Source organism: Pseudophryne corroboree, chromosome 4 (genome assembly GCF_028390025.1).
Source record: "Pseudophryne corroboree isolate aPseCor3 chromosome 4, aPseCor3.hap2, whole genome shotgun sequence".
NCBI lineage: Eukaryota > Metazoa > Chordata > Amphibia > Anura > Myobatrachidae > Pseudophryne > Pseudophryne corroboree.
Window position 1 is genome coordinate 310,597,050 of NC_086447.1, and position 10,369 is coordinate 310,607,418.

General features: G+C 45.4%; 1 pseudogene; it reads right to left on the reverse strand.

Moving 5' to 3' along the window:
• Positions 1-9,306: 9,306 nt before the first annotated feature.
• On the reverse strand, positions 9,307-9,424 carry LOC134912983 (5S ribosomal RNA; annotated as a pseudogene).
• Positions 9,425-10,369: the final 945 nt, after the last annotated feature.

A 10,369-nucleotide genomic window follows, 5' to 3' on the forward strand; every position in this document is an offset into this window, starting at 1 on the left:
GGAAGTTATTTTATAATAGTGGGGCCTGTGGACATGGGCAGACAGGTATATATTTCTTTAGATACAATTTTTTTTAAATATAATACTAAAAATACTTTTTGAACTTTAACAAGTAATAAAAAAAATGAAATTTTCTGAGCGGTTTTGTGTGGCTAAAATCGCTAGGTAAGTGGTTAATTAGTATATCAGTAAATAGGATTTTAATTACCTACCGGTAAATCCTTTTCTCTTAGTCCGTATAGGATACTGGGGTCCACATTAGTACCATGGGGTATAGATGGGTCCACTAGGAGCCTTGGACACTTTAAGAAATCAATAGTGTGCACTGGCTCCACCCTCTATGCCCCTCCTACCAGACTAGTCTAGAAACTGTGCCCGAGGTGACGGACATACCGTGAGAGAAGGATAGGTAAGGATAGTGGTGAGATTCCAAACCAGCACACACAAGTGGAAAGCCATGCTAACCAAACATGAAACAGGAACAACAACAGCTGAACCAACAGTGCTTAACCAAGGAACAGTGCAGAAACGAAGTACTGAGCGGGCGCCCAGTATCCTCTATGGACTACGAGAAAAGGATTTATCGGTAGGTAATTAAAATCCAATTTTCTCTTATGCCCTAGAGGATACTAGGGTCCACATTAGTACCATGGGGATGTACCAAAGCTCCCAAACCGGGTGAGAGAGTGCTGAGGGTCCCGCAGAACTGATTGACCAAACTGAAGGTCCTCAGAGGCTAAAGTATTGAACTTGTAGAACTTAGCAAACGTGTTCAAACCAGACCAAGTAGCTGCTCGGCAAAGCTGTAAGGCCGTGACATACCGGGCAGCTGCCAAGGAAGAACCCACCAACCTAGTAGAGTGGGCATGTACAGATCTAGGAACCGGCAAACCTGCCATAGAGTAAGCATGCAGGATAATAAGCTTGATCCATTGAGCAATAGACTGCTTGGAAGCAGGACAGCCAATTTTATTGGGATCATAGAGTACAAACAGCGATTTTCTGTGATGAGCTGTCCGTTTGACATAGATTTTCAAAGCCAGCACAACATCCAGGGACTTTAGAGTGGAAGAGGTGTCAGTAAGCACCGGAACCACAATAGGCTGGTTGATATGAAATGCAGACACCACCTTTGGAGTTCAGCTCTATCTTCATGAAAAATCAAATAGGGGCTCTTGTGAGATAATGCCCCCAATTCAAACACACGTCTTGCTGAAGCCAAGGCCAACAATGTAACGGTCTTCCACGTAAGAAACTTTACATCAGCCTCCTTCTGTAAAGGCTCAAACCATTCAGATTGTAGAAACTGCAACACCACATTGAGATCTCAAGGTGCTGTGGGAGGCACAAAGGGCAGCTGGAAGTGCAGAACCCCTTTCAAAAACATCTGAACCTCAGGGAGGGACACCAACTGTCTTTGGAAGAAAATGGACAAGGCTGAGATCTGGACCTTTAAGGAACCCAGGCGTAGGCCCACATACACTCCTGACTGTAGAAAAAGCAGAAAACGACCCAGCTGAAATTCCACCGTAGGGAATTTCCTGTTTTCACACCAAGACACATACGTCCTCCAAATCCGGTGGTAATGGTTAGACGTTACCCCTTTTCTGGCTTGGATCAGGGTAGGAATTACCCTGTCCGAATGCCTTTCCAGGCTACAATTTGATGCTCAACTGCCATGCCGTGGTAAGTCTTGATAGATGAACAGCCCCTGTTGGAGAAGATCCTCTCGAAGAGGTAGAGGCCACAGAACCTCAAGCAGCATGTCCAGGAGATATGCGTACAAAGCCCTTCTTGGCCAATCCGGAGCAATGAGAATTGCTTGAACCTTTTCTCTTTTATTCTTTTGAGAATTCTTGGGATCAGTGGAAGTGGTGGAAACACATACAAGAACTGGTAAACCCATGGAGTCACCAGAGCGTCCACCGCCACTGCTTGTGGGTCTCTCGACCTGGAACAATACCGCCTGAGTTTCTTGTTGAGATGAGAGGTCATCATGTCAATTTGTGGAATTCCCCACTGACGTGTCACGCACCCGAACACCTCCGGGTGAAGGCTCCACTCTCCTGGGCGGAGGGCATGTCTGCTGAGGGAGTCTGCTTCCCAGTTTTCTACTCCCAGAATGAAGACCGCCGACAATGTAATTGCGTGTCTTTCTGCTCAGAGGAGAATCCGTGTTACCTCTGACATTGCTGCTCTGGTCTTCGTTCCGCCCTGTTGGTTTTTGTACATTACTGCCTTCACATTGTCCGACTGAGCCTGGATTGCCTGATCTTGAAGAAGATGGGCTGACTGCAGAAGGGCGTTGTATATGGCCCTTAGTTCCAGAATGTTGATTGGAAGAATGGTTTCCTGATTTTACCATTTTCCTTGGAAGTGTGCCCCCTGGGTGACTGCTCACCAACCTCTGAGGCTTGAGTCTGTGGTTAGCAGAATCCAATTTTGAATCCCGAACCTACGGCCCTCGGTCAGGTGAGAAGTCTGATGCCACCACAGAAGAGAAATCCTGGCTTTTGGTGACAGACGAATCCTCTGGTGCATGTGTAAATGCAATCCGGACCATTTGTCCAACAGGTCCAGCTGGAAGGGTCTTGCGTGAAACATTCCATACTGCAGTGCCTCGTAAATGGCTACCATCTTTCCCAGAGGCGAATGCAGAGATTCACCGATATCCGGGTTTGTTTTAGAACATCCCGCACCATTGACTGGATCACCACTGCCTTTTCCAATGGAAGGAACACCTTCTGTACGTCCGTATCCAGTATCATCCCCAGGAACGGAAGCCTCCGAGTTGGTTCTAGGTGAGATTTTGGTAGGTTCAGAATTAACTGTGATCCCGGAGTAGTCTAGTTGAGAGGACAATGTTGTCCAATAACCACTCCCTGGACGGTGCTTTTATCAGCAGATCATCCAGGTACGGAATAATGTTCACTCCCCGTTTGCGGAGGAGAAACATAATCTCCGCCATTACCTTGGTGAACACACTCGGAGCCGTAGAGAGGCCAAAGGCAGAGCCTGGAACTGGTAGTGACAGTCCTGTAAGACAAACATGAGATAAGCTTGATGAGGCGGCCAGATCGGGATATGATGGTATGCATCCTTGATATCCTGAAACACCAAGAATTCCCATTCCTCCAGACTCAAGATCACAGCTCTCAGAGACTCCATCTTGAATTTGAACACCTGTAAGTATGGGTTCAATGACTTGAGGTTTAAAATGGGTCTCACCGAACCGTCCGGTTTCGGTACCACAAACAGGTTGGAATAATAACCCCTGGACCGTAGTTGAGGTGGAACTGGAACATTGACCTAAGTCTGTACCAGTTTTTGAATTGCATCCTGTAAATGTATGCTTGCCTCCAGAGAAGCTGGTAAGCCTGACTTGACGAATCTGTGAGGTGGGAGTTCCTGAAACTCCAGTCTGTACCCCTGGGCGATGACCTCTTTGACCCAGGGATCCTGGCATGACATCGCCCATATGTGACTGAAATCTCTTAATTGGGCTCCCACATGCCTGTCTCCCAGGCAGAGAGGTCCACCATCATGCTGAAGGCTTTGAGGAAGCAGAACCGGAGTTCTATTCCTGTGAACTTGCAGTTGCTTGTTTTCTGGGTTTACCTCTATTGCCTTTGAAGGCTGTAGAAGAACCTTTGGCTTTATGTTTGAATTTTGCTGTCCAAAAAGACTGCAGAGTTGGAGCAGAGTAGGTCTTCCTAGGTGGTGGGGCTGCGAAGGAAGATATGTAGACTTACCCACTGCAGCCTTGGATATTCACATATCCAGTTTGTCATCAAACAGGGCCTCGCCTGTGAAAGGTAGGCTTTCCACACCCTTTCTGGAATCTGCATCCACCGTCCACTGACGTAGCCATAGGCCCCTGCGTGCTGACACTGCCATGGCCGTGGAGCGTGCATTGAGCAATCCAATTTCTTTTATGGTTTCCACCAAAATATTTAATCTCACCTCTTGGTAAGGAATCTAACCCCTCAATTAGGTTACCGGACCATTTTGCAATGGCCCTAGAGATCCAAGCACAAGCAATAGTGGGCCACCCCCACAGCTGTGTACAGAGATTTGAGAGTGGTCTCAATCTTGCGGTCTGCCGCATTTTTTAAGGAAACTGACCCCGGGACCGGTAAAACTATTTTACGTGATAATCTAGATACTGATGCATCAACAATCGGTGGGTTTTCCCATTTTTTTTCTCTTGTCCTGAGGAAAAGGGAAAGATGTGAGTAACCTTTTAGGGATCTGAAACTTCTTATCAGGATTAGACCAAATTTCTTCAAATAAGGAATTTAATTCCTTAGATGAGGGAAAGTGGCAGAGGATTTCTTTTTTTACATTAAAATAAGATTCCTCATCGTCCTCTGTCGCTTTGTCAGGAATGTGCAGGACATCTCTAATAGCCTCTATCAGGGCCTGTATTCCCAGTGACAAAGCTGCATCCTCCCCTCCCGAGTCCACCTCACCCTCCTCGATGTCTGATACATCATCATCAGCATCAGTCTGCATGATTTGGGCCAGTGTATGCTTATGTGGACAAATGGCAGGGGTCTGAGACGCTGGAATGGCCACTGAATCTCTATTCATCAGGTCATCCACAGATTGTCTTAAGTATTGCATCTCTTTCTCATTTTGGGATAATTTATGTGAAATATTTGAGATCTTCCCTTTTAATGAATCCAACCATACTGGTTCAGACCCACTAGCCTGAGAATGTCTGCTATCCTGAGTACACTGTAGGGATTCCCCTGAGTGAGAAAAACACTCTGCTGTGCATGAAACACACTCCTTTGACATAGTAAAATGTAAAAGAACACACAAACATACAGGATGAATAGGTTAAAAGCACAGGTAACCCACACAGAGCCCCCTAGTGAGACACAGAGTATGATGGAGCCAGCCACACAGCGGCGCTATAGCTAATTATAAGGTTAGCTGGGTCGCAAACTAAGTCCTCTTAATAAAGGCTCTGTATTCTAATACTGCTCCCCCCCTGTGCTATGACCCCCTGGTACCGCTGAGGCAAGCTGGAGTCCTTGTGGAGGGACTGCACTTCCCTGCCAGTCTGTCTGTGTAGAGCAGCAGAGGGAAAATGGCGCTAGTGAGCTGCTGGGTCCACTGATAGTGAAGCCCCGCCCCCGTAATGGCATGCGGTCTTCCCGATATTTTTATACTGGCTGTGGTATGCATGGTGCTTAACAGTGGGTTAGAACCCCTATAAGCTAGTTTGCCAGTGTGGGTAATGTAAGTAGTGGCTCAGCGCGCACCTCACAGCGGAACACACGCACACAGCATGTCATCCTGAGCCCTGGAGCGCAGTCCGCCTGTCAGCGCTGTGCTCCACACCCTTATGCCGCCATTGCAGCCGGTGACCCGCTAACCGGAACACCGGCCACCTACTCACCACTCTTCTTACTTCTGGCTCTGTTAGGGGTGGCGGCGTGCGATGGGAACATACGCTCGCCGTGGTGGGGCTTGCGAATAGGACCCTCAGGAGCTCAGTGTCCTGTCGGCGGGGAATGGGACCATTTACCCTGGATGAGGTTGAGCCGCCCCCCCCCCCCCTTCCTAAGTCCCACGAAGCAGACAGGCTGTTGCCAAACAGCACTATCTGAAAATAACAAACAGAAGAAATAAATGCAGAAAACTCTTCAGGAGCTTCCCTAAGCATGACGGCTCCTCCGGGCACATTCTCTAAACCGTGTCTGGTAGGAGGGGCATAGAGGGAGGAGCCAGTGCACACTATTGATTTCTTAAATGCCCAAGGCACTTAGTGGTCCCGTCTATACCCCATCTTACTAATGTGGACCCTAGTATCCTCTAGGACGTAAGAGAAAATATGCTAGCATACTTATGTAGAATTTTGTGAATTAGATATTTGTGCCTGTTTTGCAGATATGGGATGGGAACATAAAGGGCTTGAATCAGAGGTGGATACAAATCATACGCGACTGCGATTTCTCTCAGATTCTAAAGTGCAAAGATATGCAAAAGTAAGTTTGAGCATTCATGTTGTGCACTTCTGTGCAACAAACTGAACAAACCCAGTGATGTCCATTTGCATATCTGAGCAATGCTCAGCTGTGCTGGTGGTCACAACATGGACTCCTCATACAGCACTTTCCTGGCTCAGTGCCTCCTTGTAACTTTCTCAAAGTATTGCCCTGAAAATCAGCACATTTACTCATTTCAGTAAATGGTGCCATTGTAAGTATTTTTGATTTTAAACCTTGTCTGAAGTTGAACCAATCAGCTTGTCAATTAAGCTTCTTTGGATGAACATTTCTTGTTTTTTTGTTTCGTGATTATTTTAGTTAACTAATTGGTGCATAACGGTGGGCTGTTAATTACCCCAGTTGGCACCAATTTTTACCCATTGCTTCCCCCTCACCCCAAAACCTGGACACATTACTGGTGTGAATTTGGTCCCAGATGAACAATGCAGTTATTATCAAACTAATGCATTTTGGGGGTCATTCCTAGTTGATCGCACGCTGCAACTTTTTGCAGCCCTTGTGATCAACTAGACGCCACCTATGGGGGAGTGTATTGTTGCATAGCAAGGCTGCGATTGCTTGTGCAGCCCTGCTGTGCAAAAAAGGTTTTGTGTAGAACAAGACCAGGGTAAGAGTTACTTACCCTGTGCAATGAATCCAATGTTGCAGGTCCCGGAAATGACGTCAGACATCCGCCCTCCAAATGCCTGGACACGTCTGCGTTAGCCACACCACTCCCAGAAAATGTTCAGTTGACACCCACAAACGCCCTCTTCCTGTCAATCTCCTTGTGATCGTCTGTGCAAATGGATTCTTCATTAAATCCATCACCCAGCAATGATCCGCTTTGTAGCTGTATGACGCGCCTGCGCATTGCGGTGCATACGCATGCGCAGTAGTAACCTGTTCGCTGCGCTGCGAAAAACGGCAGCGAGCGATCAACTCGGAATGACCCCCTTTGTTCGTAAATTCTGGTTTCATCAAAGAAGTATTTATCTTAAGGTATACCTGAATTAGCATGTATATGTATTTTGACCAGTAACAAAAGAATTCTTTATTCACCTTGTGAAAATAATGTAAACATGATCAACATGGAACTTGATATAAATACATATATTTGCCTGTATGCATAGTGGCACTAGAGATGTGCGACGGGCACTTTTCATGTTTGGTGTTTTGGTTTTGGCTCTGGTTCCATGCTCGTGTTTTGGATCTGGATTGGTTTTGCCAAAACCAAAAAAAAAACTTTAAAAAAACTAGGCCCCAAACAGCACATCATGCAAAGAAGAAAAAGAGGTGCAACGAGGCAGCTGTATGACTAAGCTAAGTGACACAAACAACATTTTGCCCAGATGTAATACACGCACAATATTGGTGGCACAGGAGAGCGTACCCCTAAACCACACACACACACGGCAAAGCCTGTAAAATTAATTTGGATAATAACCCTTTTATTTGGAGCTATTAAAATAATATGCAGCACAGGCGAGCATACCCCTACACCACACAGGACAAACCCTGTAAAAATTATTTGGATAATAATATAAGTAATTTATATAACCCTTTTATTTGGAGTAAATAATATACAGCACAGGACACAACCACTGGACTGATACAGCACAAGACAGCACCACTGAACTGGACTTATACGGCAGTACCCATGGACTTATACAGCAGTACCCCTGGAGTTGTACGGCAGTACCCATGGACTTATACAGCAGTACCTCTGGACTGGACTTATACGGCAGTACCCATGGACTTATACAGCAGTGTCCCTGGAGTTGTACAGCAGTGTCAGACAGGATGCACTTTAAAAAACTAGTCCCCAAACAGCACATGATGTAGAAGAAAAAGAGGTGCAAGATGGAATTGTCCTTGGGCCCTCCCACCCACCCTTATGTTGTATAAACAGAACATGCACACTTTAACAAACCAATCATTTCAGCAACAGGGTCTGCCACATGACTGTGGCTGAAATTACTGGTTTGTTTGGGCCCCCACCAAAAAGGAAGCAATCAATCTCTTCTTGCACAAACTGGCTCTACAGAGGCAAGATGTCGACCTCATCCTCCGATTCCTCACCCCTTTCAGTCTGTACATCCTCCTCCTCACAGAGAATTAATTCGTCCCCACTGGAATCCACCATCACAGGTCCCTGTGTACTATCTGGAGGCAATTGCTGGTAAAGGTCTTCCCGGAGGAATTTATAATTCAGTTTGATGAACATCATCTTCTCCACATTTTGTGGAAGTAACTTCCTACACCAATCACTGACAAGGTTACAGGCTGCACTAAACATTCTTTCGGAGTACACACTGGAAGGGGGGGGGGGGGGGGCAACTTAGGTAAAATAAAGCCAGTTTGTGCAAGGGCATCCAAATTGCCTCTTTTTCCTGCCAGTATACATACGGACTGTCTGACATGCCTACTTGGATGCTGTCACTCATATAATCCTCCACCATTCTTTCAATGGTGACAGAATCATATGCAGTGACAGCAGACATGTCAGTAATCGTTAGCAGGTCCTTCAGTCCGGACCAGATGTCAGCTTTCGCTCTTGACTGCCCTGCATCACCTTGGAAAAGAGGGTGATAGAGGCTGCACAGGATCTCTCAATCTGAAAACTTGCTGATTGATATAGGATAAACCTATGACTACCGCTAACCAACATATGGCCATAAATAATTGAAAAATTAACATCCGGCGCTAGGTTGGTGGTGCTCCCAGAGGTAGTTCAGTGAACTAGTATAGAAAAAATGTATGGTTCCTGTATAGTACAGGAGCCAAAAAAGTAGAAAGACTACAAGTCTCTTCTGGGGCACACTTTAGTAGTAAATTGTGTAATATTGTAATATTAAAATATAACTTTTATTAATATTCCTCAAAAATAAGGGTCTATAAGGCAAAAAGGAACTGAAAAATGATAAAGATACTATCTATTAATTGAAAGGTTAATCCATCCGATTTGAGCATAGTTGATTGTACAAGGTAATACAGATCAAACTGACTGGCTCAGTTTGGCAAAAATATGTAGATATCTCTCGAATGTTAGAAGAACTACACTTAAAATATGAACAATGTATAAATTTATCTTCTTCCGAAACAATGAATGAAATGGACCTATAATATGGAAAAATAATAACAATGACAGTGTTCCGGAAGAAAAAGGTGTGTATTTCTCAATCTAACGAGCTGCGCTCAACCCTGTTAATTGGTGAGAGTCTGCTTCCATAATCTGAAGTAGATATAGTAAGTAATGATAATACTTAGGCTCCAGGTCCTATGTTTTGAGTTGGGATATAAATACCTGCAGTACCAAGTATTCTCTGGTGGTCTCCCAACCAGGTACTGACCTGGCCCACAGTGCTTGGCTTCCAAGATCAGACGAGGTTGGGCATACTTAGTGTGGTTTGACCGCAGGTGAATATATCCTGTTTTATGATGCCCGGAACCAAGTACTGTGTACTGAAAAATCCCAAGTCTTAGGTGGAATACTTAGGAGCTCTTTAAGTCCAGACACTAATAGCACCAAAATATGTATTGATGATAATGAGGGTATCAAATTTAAAGATGAGTCCTGGGCCAGAGTTCGGCTTACTAACAAGCCTGATGCTGTCCAATTGTTGCCGTGTTTCACAAGTATTTCAAGTCAAAATTATATTAATAATGAAAAGTCATATAAGTATCTGAGAAACTAAGTGCAACAAAAACAAATTATTTTCTAGCAGTTATTGCGGAGATATTAAATCCGATGGGGCATCAGACATAAAGACAATATCCTACTGTTAGGTGGAGGGGTGAAATACCCCCCTTGGTCAGTGGAGACCGCCGCTCAAGGTCCGTGATGGAGGGTGAGTGCAGCAGAGAGACGCCGGTGTCCGCGGTCCGTCGACCGGAAGTTCGGAAACCGGAACCGGAAGTGACGACGTAAAGTGTGCCCCAGAAGAGACTTGTAGTCTTTCTTCTTTTTTGGCTCCTGTACTATACAGGAACCATACATTTTTTCTGCCCTGCATCACCGCCAGCAGGTGGGCTAGGAAATCTTATCCTTTTCCTTGCATCCCCAGTTGCGGGAGAAAATGAAGGAGTAGCTGTTGATGGGTCACATTCCACTTGAGTTGACAATTTTCTCACCAGCAGGTCTTTGAACCTCTGTAGACTTGTGTCTGCCAGAAAGAGAGATACAACGTAGGCTTTAATCCTAGGATCGAGCATGGTGGCCACAATGTAGTGCTCTGATTTCAACAGATTGACCACGCTTGAATCCTGGCAAAGCGAATGAAGGGCTCCATCCACAAGTCCCACATACTTAGTGGAATCACTCCGTCTTAGCTTCTAAAACATAGAATTGGTAATGTAGAAAATCA